The 19,313-nt window shown below is 44.2% G+C and overlaps 1 protein-coding gene across 1 annotated transcript in view; it reads right to left on the bottom strand.

The window, feature by feature from the left end:
- Window positions 1–19,313, bottom strand: part of GALNTL6 (polypeptide N-acetylgalactosaminyltransferase like 6) — an 851,955-nt gene that overhangs the window by 122,652 nt on the left and 709,990 nt on the right. The gene's annotated exons all lie outside the window — the stretch shown is intronic.

Genomic DNA, 19,313 nt, shown 5'->3' with positions numbered 1-19,313 from the left:
GCAACCGCAGAAGGGAATGATCCGGGTTTGCTCCCCTCGTGTGGGAACTGCTGCATGGTGCAGAGCCGTCGGGGGCGGGGGGAGATAAATGCTCAAGACTTGAGCTCAAACTAAGTGTTTAAAACCGAATGGAACCGATTCAAGTGATGGATTTAGAACTGAGCTTGAACGCAGTGTTTAGAGACTTTCCATATGATGACCATCTGATCAGGAATTAAGAGAGGCCTTAAGATTATCTTTAACAATTCTAGTCACTAAAAATTTTGAGATAAGATATATCATTAAATAGTCCTTTCATACCTTCAGAGTAGGGCACTGTAGAAAAACAAACAGGAATGTTGGTTCTGATGCTTTTAGATTTATTTTACAGTTTTTTTTTTTTTTGTGCAGCTCACTTGAGGATGTGCTTATTTTTAGTGCTAGAATATCAAAAAATTTAAAAATATTTTGAAGAATTTGCCTCTGCTTTTGGAACTTGAGTTAGGTTCCTATCTCTAAAGGGTAGGACAACTAGTCTTTAGAAATTTGACTATCAATATTATATGTTTTCATTTAAAGTCTTGAAAAATTGCAAATGCTCACATAAAAGGAATCTTTGTCTTTTAGGTTTCATTCAAAAGGATCTTGTGCTACCCCTTAAGAAAGAATCCTTTCTGTTTTCAAAAAAGGAAAAGATAATTTTTTCTCTGGTTAGAAGTTTTAACTTTTCTGATGTTTAGAACAAACTCTCCTTGCTCAAAGGTAAAACAGTGTTTTGAAACAGGTATTGTATGGTCAGGACTAGCTAAGCATGCTAAAAGTTTTAGTTAACTCATCTCCTATAAGGATCAAAGATATATCAATTCTGTACTTTAGAAAGACCTTTAATAAGGATGAAAATCTATCAGACCAAGGCATCTTAAAAAATTGGACATGAGGCCGGGCGCGGTGGCTCACGCCTGTAATCCTAGCACTCTGGGAGGCCGAGGTGGGCGGATCGTTTGAGCTCAGGAGTTCGAGACCAGCCTGAGCAAGAGCGAGACCCCACCTCTACTAAAAATAGAAAGAAATTATATGGACAGCTAAAAATATATATAGAAAAAATTAGCCGGGCATGGTGGTGCATGCCTGTAGTCCCAGCTACTCGGGAGGCTGAGACAGGAGGATCGCTTGAGCTCAGGAGTTTGAGGTTGCTGTGAGCTAGGCTGACGCCACGGCACTCACTCTAGCCTGGGCAACAGAGTGAGACTCTGTCTCAAAAAAAAAAAAAAAAAAAAAAATTGGACATGAGTAGGATTTCAGGAAAATAAAAAACCTTAGTTATCACATACACGCACACACACACACACACACACACACACACGCACACACACTTCACTGTCTCCATAGCTTTATGTTGCCATGACTCTGCAGAGGCTCACAGTTTAATCAAGACTCTCAAGAACATAAGAGAATTTTTATTTAAATTATAATCATCGGGTTCCTATGAGAAGGTCATAGTGATATTCAGATACTACATATTATCTGAGGGGGATTTGCTACTGTCACTGGCTTTACATAAATTTCATATAGTCTGAGAATGAGACAGCAACTTCAGGTGTTCTCCAGTGGTTTAATATTGACGTCGTCTATGAAATATCAGGCGAAATCTCTCTGGCAGCCTTCAGTGGCCGTGCTACGCCCGTATTGGGTTGTGGCTCAGACCTGCGACCTCGGACCCTCCCCGACAGAGTGTGTGTCACAGACTGGCACCCCTGCACTGTCTCACCTTTTTACTGAAGCAAAACATAAACTTGTATCTGTAATAGTCCCTTTATTATGAACTTGCTGGCTGTTATGACAACCTGCAATAACGACCTCTAAATTAAAAGACCAGTTGATCCTTTTATAGCATGTACTTAATGTAATAATATAATAAAACAGACTCTAAATTAGTTCAGTTTTCCTCCATTTATTGACGGATTCTCTAGATGGATAATCTAATTGGCGTTCTCTCCACCTCCCCTTCATTGATTTATTCTCTCTGGCAATGGGTTAACCTGATTATATGTAAATTTCTCTAAATGCCAAATTTAATGACCACTTTTTATAATAGTTAGGCAAAAAGTGTTTTTCAAAGGGTAAACAGGCCGTCTAGTGGAGCCTTTGGTGACGATCTGCGTCATTTCTATCCATCAGAGGAAATTATCCTAAGTAGCGGGGAGTGAGATGTGGAAAAAAGCAAGTCATTTTCAAACTAGCGACTCTAATTTTTGTATTTGCGCCAGCCTCATTTCCCAGAAAATTACACTTTTAAAAACTGTATTCTATTCTCCTTACACACCAGGGACTTTTGTTCCAAAACAAAAGAAACCCACTCTGTCTAAATTAAACAGAGAAAACATCTGTAAGAAGGACCTAGTGTGGCTCACAGAATTGTCCACGTGCAGAAAACAGGTGTGAAAAAGGGATTGCAGCTGTGGCCAAGACTCTCTCCCCGCCGGAGGCACAGTGTGCACAGGACAGCTGACCCTGTCACAGTCCCCTGGACGTGCCACTGCACTGCAGGACTCTGCCCTCTCCACTCTTGCTGCCTCCTTGCTGGGCTCTGGACTCCACCCCGTGGCTGCTGCCACAGTGAACAGTATTTGTCTGTCTCGGTGCCCATGACCTGTTCTTTCAAGATTCAAACTCCCCGATCACCTTCACAATCACCGGGTCACAAGTGCAGTATGGGAGGTGGGAGGTGGGAGGGAAGGAGGCGGAACTCAGGGCTCGTAACCCCACCCCTCACCTGGAGATTCCTAAACATAGAAATCGCGTTTCTGTGCTGTGTGAGACTGAATTCCTATCTTGGAGGCATTCCTTTCCATAGTAGATGCACAAATAATAATAAAAACACAGATGCGCTGAGATACAATACCCTAGTGCTCAATTCTGGTGTCAATATTGGCCCTTAAGATCCATCTGAAACTCCCCATCTAGAAGAGTGTTGATAATGATAATAATTACAGAGCACAGATATACTCGGTGTTATTATGAGTTAGTAAACCCCATGAAGGTAGTTTCTTTTAGCTATTCAGGATTGATTATTCAATCAGTAAATTGTCTTTTCCTTGTTTATGTTTCTCCGGCTGTCACTAATCCAGTGATTTTCTGCTTAGAAAAGTCAAATTTCACGTTGAGTAAATATTGCTCCTTTTGATTGGCAGCAGGGGTAAAAACTCTGGTCCTGCGTTGAAAACGTAGGCTTCCTCCCCTTATTCTCTTCTAATTTTTTGTTGATTTACCACCCAACAGATATTTATGGAATGCCTTCCCTATGTACATAAGGAAATATACTTTGAGGTTATCTTATCTTATTTTTATCTTTTTCATTGTAGACCCTTATTTTTGTATTTTCATTGAGTTTTCCTCTCTTTCATAGTCATTTTTTCATTTGGGTATTTTTACGTAAAATAGTATAAATACAACAATAATAGAGATTAGCAAAGTCACACATGACCTATGGGAAAGAGTATCAATTGACGATCTGCCATATTTTCAAGGCATTGTTTGGCATCATGGGGTATGAAGATAATAAAATATAATCCTGGACAACAAATATTTTGATGCTTAATGAAAATTGAAACAAGTGTTTACAATGACCTAATGGCAAAGCCAGACTCACAACCTCGTAAGCTGCAGCCCTTGTAACCATGTTGCATGTTGCCTTTGACATGCAGATAGCTAGGGCTATGGTAAAATTTTATATTCTTTTCATGAAAATCAAAGTATAGGTTAGGGTTTTCCTTTTTCCCTGCGTTTGGATGATTGGTAAAAGTCTTTTTCACAAGGGTAACTTTCCCTAAGTAAAGTAATGAAGGCCCATGATTTGATAATTGATGCACAGGGAGATGCTGTAATGAATTACTGAAGCACTTGGCTCAGGTGTGCCTCTCCCAGGGACAGAATACAGAATTACCGCTCAGCAATTAGACCGTCAATGTTCCTTACCCAGCTGACCATAATTAAAATAATTTTATTCTTGGTTTGATATTGGGAATTAAAACTCACACCTCCATTCCCTGGTACAAGGTTTTGAGGCTAATGGCCTGAGACGTGAGTGTTTTCAGATGCCAACCTGTGTTCTTCTTCTAAAGATAGGATTCCTCGATCATTCATGTCTGATTAAAGTTGTATTTGGCTAATTGATAATGACTTTTCAATTAGGTAGAAGCATATTTTATTTAGAAATTACATTTATTTACATTGATTTTTCTCCTCTGCAGGATATCTGGGCTCCCGTACCCCATTTGACCCAACTGCCACCACTCACGGGAAGCCTTCGCAAGGGTGACTGACAGCCCGTCCCCAGACACGGGCTGAGACAGTCATGCCTTGGAGAAAGGATTCATTTTGAGGAATACACGGGAAACTTCCCCAGTGCACGTAAAAACATCCATGAAGGAGTTTAACCGGGGTGAACAGGAGAAATGGAGGTGCCAGTTGGTGAGTCGTGCTTTTCCTGGCTGTGGTGGTCGTAGAGTTTCTACAGGAGGGAAAACTGATCACAGTAACACACATTTCGGCTCTGCCTCTTTTCTGCCCACTACTGCGGAAGCAGGAAAGCGCCGTGCTGAGTGACGTGGGCAGGTCATGCTCTGCGGCAGCCCTCTGTGGTCTCCCCGGTGAGGACTGAAACAGAGATGTAGACACTGTCCCTGTTTGCCTGGGGCCTTGGGGACGGAGGCAGAGCCTTTTCTGCCAGTGGCCCCGCCAGGCAGCAGAGGTGACCCGCTGCCCCTGAGGAGACAGTGGCCCCATTCGCCAGGGCCTCACCCTCAGGTAGGAGTTGACCTTCGTCAGCCCGGCTGAGCTCTGGGGGTCTGTAGGGCAGAGCTGGCCCCGGGGGTCTCTAGGTTTCCCGGGGAAATGAGGCGATTCCGTGCAAGTCCCGTGGAACCGCAGTCATGTCTTCAGAGAGAGAGTCTGTGCAGGAGCCTGGGCGCCCTGCCTACCTCGCCTCCAACTCACCTCCTCGCTCGGCCCACTTCTCCCATTTCTGGAACCACCGTCACGATTTTGTCTCTCGGTGTTTGCAGCACACGCACGTCCTGAGCAACCTAAGTGCGTTCGGTTTCTTTCTGCTCTGACTATTCTGGGCAGTATACCCTGTCACCAGAGTTATTTTCCTACAACACAAACAGGCTTGTACAGTCTGCCACTTAAAAGCCTCCTATGGTTTTATTTAGAGATTAAAATCCAAATTTTTAACATTCGATTTAAGCACGCCATATGTGGGCTCCACACAGTATTTTTGGTTTTAACACTGACAGCAGCTCCCCGTGGAGCTGGGACTCTGCTCAAACTAGGCCACTGCCTGGACCTGCCTGGACGGCTATCTCACGGTACTGTGCGTATCTTGAATGGCTTTATCTTTCTCCGCCACCGTTTCGAAATCTCCTCTGCTTTCCAGGTCTAAACCAGTGTCAGCAATTCTCAGCTGGAGTTTCTGGCAGCAGGTCACGGGAAGTGGCTGTTGCCCATGTTACTCTGTGAGCAACCTGTGCTGCTCTCCTCCATCAAATGCTTCCCGTCTCCTGAACAAGGGAAGAGCCTTTCGCCACATAGTGAGGGACGGAAACGCAGCCTGGTGGCCCATTCACCGGCGTGGCCTCAGTAGGGCGTGAGCAGAAAACTGCTTTGTGTCTTTCCCGTCACTGCTTTCAAACCCTTTCTGTTTGGTTGTCCTTACCTGCACCTTGGTGACACGGTGAGCAGGTTCCAGACCCTCAGCTATAGAGGAATTTAGCCAGAAGAATAGTTTCTTCTTCAGGTATTACAAAAATCTCAGTCGATCAAAATAAAAATTTTAATTTTCACCCACCCTAGGAGGAGGGCTGCCCCAGGTGACGGGGCTGTCACGAAGGCAGGTTCCATCTTCTCCAGTCAGTTCCTGCTATGCCGTCTAGAACACTACTGGGGGGAAGAGAAAAGATGCCCTCCCAGTTTCCCTTCAGCCTCTGGGCTCTCTGGTACCCACCGACTGCAGTAGTTTCAGGATGACAAATGGCTATAATTTCTCTCCTAAATTACAGTTTTCCTACAAAATGTCAACATAAGGTTTCAAGAATTATTGAGAAGAGAAAATACTGGGCACTTTAATTTAAAGTTTTGGCTTAGTAAAGAACTTGTATAAGCTGGATGCTACGTATCCAGTGTAGGGGCTGGTCCTGTGGCCAGGTGCAAAGGACATTCATTATTCATGTCAGCCCAGAAGAACACCCTGTCCTTGCAGGTAACACTTTCTCTACACACACGCACACACACACACACACACACACACGTGCACACACGCATGCTCGCCACGTGGTTCTGTGGGGCTGCCAGTCACAGATCCTCTCCCCGGGGCAGAGCGATTGTGGTGGGAACAGCCAGGGTGCAGGTCGGGGGAAGGGACGTCTGTCCTAGCTGGAGCTAGTGGGGACTGCCGTCTTCTCTCTGACCGAGAGCTGTAAGATGATGAGACAAGCACCACCTGTGGCCAGGATTCTCCCCTGTCCAGTGAAAACCCACCCGTGGCCTGGGAGGATGAAGCCACCCAGACGAGAGGAACAGATGAGAGACAGAAGCGAGTCGGATGCTGTTCTAGACCCAGAAGCAGCTGCTCCAGAGCTGAGGCTGCTGCCCTTTCTGCAGCTGGGCTGAGGGACGCACCGAGCCCGCTTTCTCCTTAGGCTGCCTAGTCCCGGCTGTGAGTTATACACCCACTGAGGAAGCAGCCTCCCCGGGACTAGCCCGAGGTTAGTTCTGCTCTGCAAATGGAAACTCTTTGGAGAGGAATTTTTGAGCCCGCAGCCACACATCTTTGCAGCTTAGAAAGAGAACAGTGGTAATTTAAGCTTTATCACAGACACAGACCATTAAATCAGGGTCTGTTCCTGGCAGAGATAATAAAAAGTGTTAAACTAGAAAGACCTTTAGAGTTTCCAAAGCATTAGGATGGTCCAATTTAAAATATTTTAGCATGCTGGTAATACAACAAACGTGAGTTGGTGGAACTACAAACATTCCATCTCTGTTTAAAATCCTCGCTCAGCTTTGTTGAAGATCTTGGGGTAAGTAATCAGCTCCCCACAATCCCCACACAATGTTCTCTGAAACAGGCAGATCTTAGCGTTATCGATTTTGTATTATAGAGAAATAATTATACATCTGAGAGCCACCACGCTGTGGAGGAGAGTGGAGTCTGACAGATTAAAACGCGCGTCTCGGTTCTGCAAATTAATTGTGTTTTACTGAGGAGCCCAAGGTCCCGTGCAGTGAAGTGATTTCCCCAAGACTACAAGTCCCGCCAGTGGCCAGGCTGGGCTGTGGCCGTGCCAAAGCCTGTGCTGGTGCCCTGGCCTCTGGGAAGCAGACAGCTCCAGGCATATTGAGCCAGTTCACGCTGCTCTAACCAAGTATGGTGGACTGGGTGGCTTACCAACCGCAGAAATAAATGTATGGCTCACAGTCTGGAGGCTGGACGTCCGGGATCAGGGCACCAGCACGGCCGGGCCCTGGGGAGATCCCTCTTCCAGGTTGCAGACAGTGGACTCCTGTCCTCACGTGGGGAGAGAAGGGGGGAGTCCTGGTCTCTGCGCGCCCCCCATGCACGAGAGCTCCACCCTCACGACTTCATTACCTCCCAAAATGCCCCCCTGCAAATACCTTCACGTTGCGGATTTAGGCTTTAACCCACAAATTTTGACCTTCACAGGTGGTGGGGGGAGGGACGCAAACACCTGGCCCATAGGGAGGCCCTGCAGACCCAGCCAGAGCCCGCAGCCTGCCTGCTGCGTCAGCTGCCAACACCGCGCTCGTCCCTTGGTGCCTTTGCACACCGTGTCCTATCCCCGGAAGTCGTCTGTTCTCCTCTCTTACCGTCTCCACCACCTTTCTTTACCTGTGCTGATCTTTAAGGTGTGGTCCAGGTCTCACCTGGCTGAGGCTTCCCCTGATTCCTGCCCCTTTTTCCCGTTTTCTCTGCCCCAGGCCCTGTGGGCAGATCAACTCAGAGCGGTTTGCCTGACCATCCGCTACACACTCTGATGACCCACGGCGTGCTGTGGTTGGTTGGTTGCGCTTCTGTCTGCATCACCAGATGGAGCAGAGACGAGGCTGTATCTGTCTACTCCGGCGCCTGGGACCTAGGCCACTGTGCTGCCGCCTCCAAGGCACAGCGGGCACCGTGATCTGCACCGTAAAAACGTGAACCAGGGCTTCTGATCTGAGTCTCGTTTTCTGTCCACATTTGCTCCACGCACAGGCCATTTATTCCCACGGACTTCCCTAAACTTCCCTCTAGACCTATCTTTTTCTAGTTCCCAACATCTTACACGACGGAGAGCAACACTGCACTCCCTTCAGGGAGCTCTGTTCGGGCGACACCAAAAAGATTTTGTCAACACTCGCACTCATTTATGAACAATGCTACAGTGGGCCGCTTGATGATTTTACAGTCAGGGTATTTCATCCTTCCTCAACTCAGGGTACTTTGGGCACTGGATGTTACTCATCTTGATTCACTGTGTGCATCGCCTTTAAGAATCAAAACCTCCTTTGCAAAAACAAGGATTTTGACCTTTTGTCAATGCTTTCTTTTAAAACGATTTATGTTTTCTCCAGCAGGTGGCAGTATAACACAAACAAAACTTGGCGTGAACCACTGTTGGGAATATTTTAGCCTCACTTCAGCATCCTAGTCGAGGAAGAGGAGTCTCCCTCTGGGTTAGATTTCTACAATAATTCTAAATTTAAAAATGAGACCTTTCTAAAGAGTTGAGCTATTGGTCATCTTTTCACTACCAGTTATTCTCATGTACTTTTCAAGTATGCAAGTTGGCCCTGATTAAATTTAAGAATTCCTTTATCTCTGGCATGTCTAAGGAATAAAATAAAAGAGAATTTTCAGGAAAATTTTTCTTTAACTATTTTACCATTTCATTAGTTTTAATGAATTTTTAGTTTCTATTTTTTTAATTCGCTATATTATGGTAGTTAAGATAAAATTATTTGGGTTATGATCTGACCTCATATAAGTAAATGGTCTTTCTGTGGAATGCGTTTAAATGTATGTCCTAGACATATGCATATTTATGGGAGCATTGTCTTTCAAAGAGTTATTTCAGCCTTCCAGAATTATAGTTTAATTTTTAGATTCAGCATTCTTTGCAGAATTAGATTTCTTTGATTTAGTTTCTCAAATTTTGTTTAATTATCCATAATTTCTAGGGAATTTCTCAAATAAAACTGGAAGAAAGTACTCATCAGATCAAGATAAATTATATGTCTGGGGAGACAATAAGTAGTTTGCAGGATGTGCTTAGTTAAAATTTTAGATGCCAAGAAGCAAAGATTAGAAACACATTAGCACATCAACAAGTCAGAAATCTATTACTTAAAGAATATATCAACTACATTTTATTTTCTGAGAAGACAACGGGGAGCAAATTGCTCAATTATGATTAATAAATTGTTCCAATTTGTGTCATTCCAATTCACTTGTGTACAGATACTCATTTGAAATTCTTTGGTGCATTTTCTCATTCTAGAGGCAAAAGGAATCTTCCTACTGTGGATCCCAGCCCCTGCATCTCCATTTAACTTCTAGTAAATATTTTATCTTCTGTTTCTATTGTGTTGGTCAAAAGTGGATAACAGATTCCAGAACTTGAGAAGCAATGAGGTGCCAAGGGATGGTTAGAAAGAAAGTTCTAGCATAGGGTATCCTGAAAATACTGACTCCAAACTGATTTCTTCATCCAACAAGCATTTGGTACCTGCTCTCAGTAGTCAGCTATGTGCTGTGGCAAAGTGCCAGCCGGGGACAGGCATGCATGCTCCCCCTGCCGATATTCTTGGAGGCCTGAGCCCCGGTTCTTGTCCTCTGCTAGTTCTGTTTTCTGCTTCTAAGAGCGCATTTGGGGGGATGGTGAATGTCTTGCATTCATTTCCCTCGTCTTGTAGCTTTTCTCTGTTAGCTTTCATCTCTCGCACATACAGAGGGAAGGCACCGTGAAGACACGTGGGAGAATCCCGTGTGGAACCCTAGAGGGACACAGCTGCAAGCCAAGGGACACACGCGGCTATGAGAGGCTTGAGGTAGATCCTTCAAGAAGCTAAGAGAGAGTCCCCAGCACTTCAGAGGGAGCATGGCCCTGCCCAAAGCTTGACGCTGGATGTCTTGGCCTCCAGGACTGTGGGACGGTGCATTCTCTTGCTTTAAGCCACCCAGTTTGGGGACCGTTGTTACGGCAGCCCTAGGAAACTAATCCAGGCTTTGGTTCCATCCTTTTGCTTTGCAGTGTGAGCAGTTCCCTTGACTTTCTCCCCAGCTTGACAGCTTGGGCTCGAGCCCTGTTCCTTCTGTTACTCAGCCCATCTAATGAATTTTTTCTTTTAGGAATCACATTTCAAATATCCACAAGAATTGTGTTTGTTCCCCTCCCGCAGAAACTGCTCTAGATTTTGGATGAGGAAAAATTAGCTTTTAAAATAAGTATCTTTGCTTTTTCTAGGGTCAGTCGTTCTGTTGGTTTATTTGGTTTCTTTTCTTTTTTACATTGATTTAATGCATAATGGTGATCAGATCATGCTTTTGAAGGAAGACATTGATAGGTTTATAAGAACCTGTATCTGGGTAGCAGGTGTGGGATATTTGTGGAAAGGCTGGAGGGTTGGTCTAGGTGCCAGGTGTGGGATATCTGGGGAAAGGATGGAGGGTTGGTCTGGGTAGCAGGTGTGGGCTATTTGTGGAAAGGATGGAGAGTTGGTCTGGGTAGCAGGTGTGGGATATCTGTGGGCTATTTGTGGAAAGGACGGAGGGTTGGTCTGGGTAGCAGGTGTGGGATATCTGTGGGCTATTTGTGGAAAGGACGGAGGGTTGGTCTGGGTAGCAGGTGTGGGATATCTGTGGGCTATTTGTGGAAAGGACGGAGGGTTGGTCTGGGTAGCAGGTGTGGGATATCTGTGGGCTATTTGTGGAAAGGACGGAGGGTTGGTCTGGGTAGCAGGTGTGGGATATCTGTGGGCTATTTGTGGAAAGGACGGAGGGTTGGTCTGGGTAGCAGGTGTGGGATATCTGGGGAAAGGATGGAGGGTTGGTCTGGGTAGCAGGTGTGGGATATCTGGGGAAAGGATGGAGGGTTGGTCTGGGTACCAGGTGTGGGATATCTGGGGAAAGGATGGAAGGTTGGTCTGGGTAGCAGGTGTGGGATATCTGTGGGCTATTTGTGGAAAGGATGGAGGGTTGGTCTGGGTAGCAGGTGTGGGATATCTGGGGAAAGGATGGAGGGTTGGTCTGGGTAGCAGGTGTGGGATATCTGGGGAAAGGATGGAGGGTTGGTCTGGGTACCAGGTGTGGGATATCTGGGGAAAGGATGGAAGGTTGGTCTGGGTAGCAGGTGTGGGATATCTGTGGGCTATTTGTGGAAAGGATGGAGGGTTGGTCTGGGTAGCAGGTGTGGGATATCTGGGGAAAGGATGGAGGGTTGGTCTGGGTAGCAGGTGTGGGATATTTGTGGGCTATTTGTGGAAAGGATGGAAGGCTGACGGCAGCCGCTGAGCGAGGAGGACGTACGTGGCAGAGGCTCTCAGGTAGGCCTCCCTGCCCGTGGGTGCGAGGTACCAAAACAAGCAGGGCTTACCCGGGGCTGGAGAGCTTTAGTGTATTTTACCCTTAAGCAAAATTGCCTTTCCTTTCTTTCCTCAATGTCTAATATGCAAATGGAAGTTTATTTAAGTTGCATTGCTTGCTCTAACACTTAAAGAAGACAGTGAAAAAACTTGTGCAGTGGGATAATTTTTTTGAAAGAAATTATTATTGATAAAACTTTTTCTTCTCCATAATAAGGAGTGAATGTAGGAAGAGTTAAGTCACGTCTTGAGGCTGGGCCTGGGACGGAGCAAGCAGCCGTCACAGGAGACAGACAGAGGGAGGCCAGTTTGGGAAGCAGAACAGAATGGATAATGGTTGAAATAACGGGTCAATTGACAACAAAAACAGTCGTCAGTCCAAGTTTGTAAATTCCATAGTTCTTCAGTACACGGGGAGCCACTGCTGTGTCTTAAGTGGCTTTATCCATAGCTAGCGGGTAGTGGAGGTCGGCAGGGGCTGGTGGATTCTGCCCACGGGTGCGTAGGAGGAGGATTGCAGGCTCTGGCCTGACTGGAGGCGCTGACTAGCCTGGCAGCAGTGCAGCCAGGCCAGGAATGAGAGTCTGAAGTCCAAGGTTCAGCAGATGTTACCAAAGAAACAAAGATAGAGGATAGTTAGAACGAGAGTCATGGCAAGGTGTGAGCAGGGGAGAGCAGGGTGTTCCGAGTTCTCCTGAGACCATGGTCTCGAGTGACGGGCACGCAGGGGTGGACGTCTTTCTCAGCATGGAGGAGCAGGTCTCCCCTCCTTCCAAAATGGCGTGTGTGGCGTGTGCGGCAAACCAGGCCTCCTATGACCTAATGGCTCTTAAAGAAAGTGGTGGCAGAGAAAAGAAATTCTAACGTCCAAACACGTTCAGACACCAGAGAGGGGGGCAAGGCGACCCCAGGCACCCAGAGATCTCAAGAGACCAGGACAAACTAATGAAGAGCTGGGAGGCAGCGGTAGAATAGTTGCAGTGATTGCTATTAATAATTTAGGAATTAAATGTGTTAATATTATTCTGGGTGCCAAGGGAAAGAGAAGGTACCAGGGAGTGTCCTGTTGAGGAGAAGATCACACCCGCTGTGAGAGGAAGGAAAGAAAAGATCACATCCGCTCTGACCCTGACAAGGGAAAGAGACTTGTCCCGTACTGAGCGTCTCCACAGCAGAGTGATTCGGGCACTGGAGGCCCAGGACAGGGAAGGGCCCCTGGGGCCACGCGCCGGTCGGGGGTCTTCAGAAGGGAGCTGGGAAACCAAACAACTGTGTTTGGAGCATCTCTGCCGTGGTGCAGCATTTTACTTTATATTGGAAAAGTCTTCGGTGGGCGTTCATGCTGGGCTTTCAAGGGAGATTGATTTTAGTCAATGTTTGATTCGTTTTTTACACACTGGAGCCCTTTCTGCTCCCCGATTCTCACCCTCTGTGGACTAGGACACCAGTTAGAAGTTTGACAGTATTTTTCCCTAAACATTCTGTCCTTTTGCGGTTGTCAAATATCACATTAGATCTTGTTATAAACCGAGCAGAAGCTGGCATTGTTGACACTTCCCTTCATTAGTAAGGAACTGAAAGCTGACATTTCCAACCTCCCTGCTCTGGTGCAGTCTAAGGGTAGGAACGCGGCCCGGGAACGAGGCCATCTGTTTTCCTCCCTGCTCTCGTTACCAACTCGCTACGAAACATTAATTGACACAGCTACACCTAATGGGAGCCCAAGTTTCTCTTGAAAGGATTTAAAGCCTGAATGAATGAAAGAAGGCATTGATTTGAGTCCGATGAGATTATTGATTAAACCTGAGATTTGAAATCTAAATGAATGAATGAAGACATTGATTTGAGTCCTGACTTTGCCTCTCATTATTGTGGCAGTCACTTAATTTCTCTGGTTCTTATACTCTCATTTGTAAAATTAGAAAAATAACAATAGTGACTTTATCAACCCCAAGTATTATCACAGGGGGTCTGTTAGATAATATAGTAAGTGCTTCACACACTATTAAATACCAAACAAGTGCTAATTTTTATATTGGATACAACATAGGCTTAATGAAGTAGTTATTAATTGAGGGTCAGGTTAACTGAGGGTCCTGTGGAATAACATGCAGTTCTGGCCATATCTGTGGTTGAGGTTGGGGAGAGCTGAAGTCCTATTTCACTCTCCCGGAACTCATTTCTCGACTAACTTGATGAACACATGTTCGAACCTATCCCCTCAGAAGTTTGGGACTACAGTTTCAGAACCTCAATTGCAGAAATGAGGAGGTTGGAGGCTGAGGCCGAGGAGCACATACGTTGGTAGTTTGTATGCAACAATTTGAGTTTTGAGGAAAAAGGGGGCAAGATTTGGAAACAACTGCATGAAGATCATGCAAAATTTGTGAGAATATTGAAGTGGTTTGAGAAGTGGCGTATGAGTGAGATTCTCCCACTCTACCAAACTGATAGCCCAGGCTTTTGAGCAGAAAAAGGGGGAAGGTAAACAGTATCCGATTCGATTTAGAGATGCAAACAAAGGAGACGCCCAAAGTTATCCAACTTACTTAATATTCTACGTTAAATTCATAGTGTGACCAGTTTCTTTTTCCATAGGAAGTCAATTTCATGCCTTGTGATTTTGATTAAATTTAGAATTACTACTATTGGGTCAAAAATGACATGGAAAGAGTTTTGTGTCAAAGAATATTTTTCCTTTCAAATTCCAAGTAAGCTAAGGTACCCCTAGTTCTCACTGGGATTTACCCAGGTGGGATGTTACACTTTTAAAGGTCAATTAGTGCAACTAGTAAGGTGCCGATGAAGGCTAGTGGGTCATTCTAGGCATCAAGTAAGTTGGTCCTCAATCTGTTGTCATCCTCTTTGCATTAATAAAGGGAAGCTTCTCTACTCAACGAGAAAGAGCACTTCTCCTCCAGGCTCGTCAACCCAAGCCTGGGTCCGTGGCTCTGCTGAGCAGAGGGCTGGCTGGGTCTCGGCCCCTCACACCCTGCACTGGGCACCCTGTACAGGCACAGTCTGTCTGCATGGGGCAGACCTGCAGTGATTTTGTTTGAACCAACGTCCTAAACTTGTTTTGAAACAAGAATTGCTGCAAGGATTGGTCAAGGTCAGTGATGCTTTTGGCTTTGTGGTATCCACTTCCCAGCTGCATTGCTGTGTTTGGGGAAGAAGTTACTGCATTCCCTGAAAATTTATTTTTATATTAGAACATGAGTTTTCTTTAAGCACTAGAGGATGCATCTTCTCTAAGTAGAAAGGGAGGTGGAAGTTTCCACGGAATAGTGTGAATACTTAGTTCTGATATTCCAATTTGCTGTGTAAACTTGGGAAAACTGCTTAACCTCTGAGCCTAAATCACCTCATTTGTAAAACTGTGGGTAGTGTTACTTATTTTATAGGCTTGAAATATGGATCAAATAGGTTAGAAATTTATATAAATTTCAGCCCAGTGCCCGATTCATAGCAGTAGACATTTAACAACTTTTAATTTTTCCCAAGCACCATGGTGTGAAAGAAAGAATAATGGAGAACGGTGAGTTAACAACCCCAGATTCTAGTAGCAGCTAAATTTATTAGTTGTGGTATTGGACTCTTTAGCCTTGGGTTCCTCTTCAACAAAAATGAGAGGTTGAATTTTCTCTTAGGTTTCTTCTAATTTGATGAATTTATAATTATTCATATATTTCTTGGATTCTATTCTAACCCTAAATTTAGAAAAAGTTATATTTGTTACCCAAGAAGCACTGATTTCCACACAGCACTGGCATCAATACTCTCATGCTCTTACAAGAAAGAATCAGCAAGTTCTGCACTCTGTTCCTTGGGAGAACAAAGGAAGGCGCTGTGCGCACATCTGTAGAGGGCATTCCACCTCCACGCAGCAGTGATGCGAGTCCCTGAAATGCATGTTGTCATGGACTATGCTTAACACTTTGGACTTCAGAGCCAGCTCGCAAGCATTCCACAGTCGGCCCGTAGGCCCTCCGGGCACCTTCTGTATTTGAACTGCCTGCCTTGAGGTGCTTGGTAACAGGTGAGGGCCTTTGCTATCCAAGTCCAGGGACATTTGTGGGCCAGGTCCCGGCCCTAGATGAGGAGTCGCTGAATTCAAACTGACAGACATAGGGGTTCCTGAGAGAATAAATGGACGTCTGTAGCCTGTGAGTTTTTCCCCCTTATTGTAGATACCCTTATTTTTAAAATTTTGGAAATTGGTGGTATAAATAGGTAGAAAATAGAGAATGTCAGTTCTCACTAATGGTTGTGCACAAGAATTCCATCCATGATGATTGAAACTCTAAGTTAGAAGTTTTTGAGGACTTGTGGACATCTAGCTGAGGAAGACTGACCTTGTCAAAATAATTTCTCCACAATTCCAAAGACAGGATAAAGGTGGATTCTGAGAAACAGAATGCACTTGCAAAGTTGGGTGGACTGCTGAACAGATTCTTTATACTTAGCAAAAGGAAGCATGATCTCTAGGAACCGGGGTAAATGACCTAGAAATTAAGTTTACTTTTATGGCTAATAGAGTCATATGTTAGGGCCTGAGTACCTGATATATTGGTTGGAATATTTCATGTTATCCTTGTGGATAAGTTGAAGAAGTGTGGGTGAGACTGCAGTAGTCAAATGAATTTATTATGTGTACTGAATAGTGACATCAACAAGCACTATCTTTTACAAGATGCTGGAGGATCTGGAAAACATGGTAATAGAATTGGAAATAATTAGTCTGGAAAAGAAAAAAGTTTCTTATTTTTCCCCCCTGGAAGGGGTAGGCATAGCAGCTATCCCTTCCGAGCTTTGTGTCAAATATTTTTAACAGCTCTATCATCCAAGAAGAATTAGACATTCTTTAAATCTCGAGTAGGACGATTAGGGACCAGGGAGGCAGAATTTTCTTAACAGAAGGAAAAATGTTTCTGTTAATGAGTTTAACGGAAGGGCTGTGTTTTGAGGTAGCAAATATACTTTCTTGCCAAGTTCCCACAGAGGCTGGTCACCTGTCTTGGACGGTGCCTAGCGGTTGCTTCCATTGACAAGGAAGTTGGGCAAGATAATGTCTTCTGGTCCTTTATAAGTCTTTAGATGCTGAGATAAGGTTAAAGAGAGTAAGTTAATGGTCAGAAAGCAAAGGAACGTCTTCCCCTCTGTCACCATAACTAAAGGAGCATATTCTGTTTTGTCACACAGAAAAGGTTTCTATCCCTAGGTGCCCTGCATTCCAGATGAACCAGGAATGAGCAAATCTTCTCAAAGCCACGAATAACAAGTATTTCCTGAAAGTATTACAGCAAGATAAAAGCCACTAGAAAAGAGCAACGTTTTTTCTTTACTCAAAGGCAAAAATGTTTCTCAAATATATCCAGTCCAATCCAATCAGAATTTTGACTGCCATGTAATAATTTGAACCACGAATATTGAATTTTCTCTCATATTCTAGTAGCAGTTTGTATCAAAACTAGATACCTTTGCAAATGTAAGTAAATATTTTCTTAATGTCCAAAGTCATCCATGAGTTTTCCTTTTCTTTCATAATCAGATTGTTCAAGGTCATGATTCTTAGAAGTTGGTGGATTTTGAACTCTTTTGACTGTATGGCCTACATTAAGAAATACAGTTTATACCACTCCCCAGGATCCCATATGCATTATAACAGAAATTGAATATTTGAGAAATAACACTTATACCTACCCACTAGTATAATACTCTGACATTTTCAATTCAATTCATTAATAATTGCATACTGTTCGTGCCCCACTAATTTCACAGAATTTTCAGGTTGAAAAGCACCGCTCTAATCAATAGTCTCTGAAAACTCAAATAATGGCAGAATAAATGAGAGAATTTAGATCTTGTCACACAGGACATTTGGTAAACTTGCTACAGAAAGAGAACTTTTTGCATACATATTGTATGGAAAGTCCCGGGCTTTGCAATATATTCACACAGTCTTCTTTCATTCCTCTTCCTATCTTTTCTGCCCTTTTCCCCTCTTCCCACAGAAAACCACACACTTTGGCAGCAGCCTCTTGAAATGCAAAAGACTAAAAGGGAGATGTATAGATAGACCGCGTTCCTTCTGTGTATCTGATAGCTTCACATCCAGAGAAGCAAATTTTAGCCCAGAGCATGTCTGTTTACAAGCACTCGCAGGTGACTTCCGCGGTAATGGGATTGCAGATGCGCTGCTCAGAGCTGTTTGGGTAGCCACTCTTTTACTAGCAGGAAGGCAAATGCAGTTTTTAAGATCAAAGTGGACACCTCTAGGAAGTTACACTTATTACAAAAAGCTAACATGTCCCCATTGCCGGGAATCAAAGGGCCTTGAAGCAGAAAGACGGTAATGTGCAATAGACGAACGCAATCTTTCACAGGACAGCGCCACCTAAGCAGGTGACAGGAACAGGAGGTAATCTAGTTCTGAAAGTTACCAATTCTGCCAGGCCTGGGGTTAAGCGAGGTGCTTGATATGGTGACAGCCACAGCCAAGGTCTGCCTGACAAACGTTCCCAGGGACAGTGCAGGCACTGAGACTACTTTTACAATGTTTTATACTTTTATAATTTTCACCACTGGAGATTCCTTTGGCGGCATTTTGACCCCACTGTTTCAGAAAGCCCTCTCTGCTGTCACAGCATAAGCAACGTAAACAGTCATCATAATTGCGGTATGTGGAAAGCCATCAGGGATGAATTCTAGCCCCTAAAACGTGGTAACCTCAGATGGCAGCAGCTAAGCTGTGGGAGCCACCTAACAACAGCTATACTTGTCATTTAGGGCTCTTTTGTACTCCCCACAACCCACACATTCTTTATTTTTAGCATTTGAAACAGTTTTTTGTTTTATTTTCTTTTCTTTATCTGTCTTTTAAATTGGCAAATAAAAATTGATTGTATATAGTACATTTATGGTGCACAACATGACGCTTTGAAATATGTGTACATCATGGACTGGCTGAATCAAGCTAGTTACCAGATGTGTCACCTCACACACTCATTATTTGTCCCAGCGTAAGCCCTTTTGTCACGATGTGCAGATGGTTACCTTCGGGGAAGTCTGAAGAGCATCTCTCATCTGGGCCCACTTCAAATGCTTCTTAGAAACTCCTTTGCTGAGATCCCTAAAAAACTTTCCTGGAAGTTTCGAATATCTATGAAATTTTGGCCAAAGCATTTGGGGAAGTAACAAAGATCCTTCATTTTATTTTATTTTTTTAAACTCTCCCATAAGTTGAGGGTCTGGAGAGGCCTAGCTCCGGAAAAGTTCTGGGTGTGTAATGAAGATGCTTCATTTTACAAAATAAATGACTTCTCTCCCATTTTATCAGACTAACGTCCACCAAAAGCCTCTTTGCTTCCCCAGGAGTTCAGCTTTCCAGAGACTAGAATTTGAAGAAACATTTTCCCGATCGTTATGCAATGTTTACTGTAATTTAAAGTGCTAGTGTCACAGGAGTGGGTCTGGGACTCAGTCGCTTCTTTATGGCAAACTTTCATGGCCCATATTTTTGATGAAAAGGCAGTATTATTTTCATGCATTTTAAATGGACTCTTACAGAGTGTGCAAAGCCTTGATCACAGACATTTTTCTTGTATTAAGAAAAAAATATAAATATATACAATAGTCTTAAAATTGTAAAGGTTTTAATGAGATCAAAGGGTGCAATATGAGGAATAGATGAT

The sequence above is a fragment of the Eulemur rufifrons genome, chromosome 18 (genome assembly GCF_041146395.1).
Source record: "Eulemur rufifrons isolate Redbay chromosome 18, OSU_ERuf_1, whole genome shotgun sequence".
NCBI classification, from domain to species: domain Eukaryota; kingdom Metazoa; phylum Chordata; class Mammalia; order Primates; family Lemuridae; genus Eulemur; species Eulemur rufifrons.
Note: the sequence above shows the minus strand (reverse complement) of the source record. Positions and strands in the feature narration are given on the sequence as shown.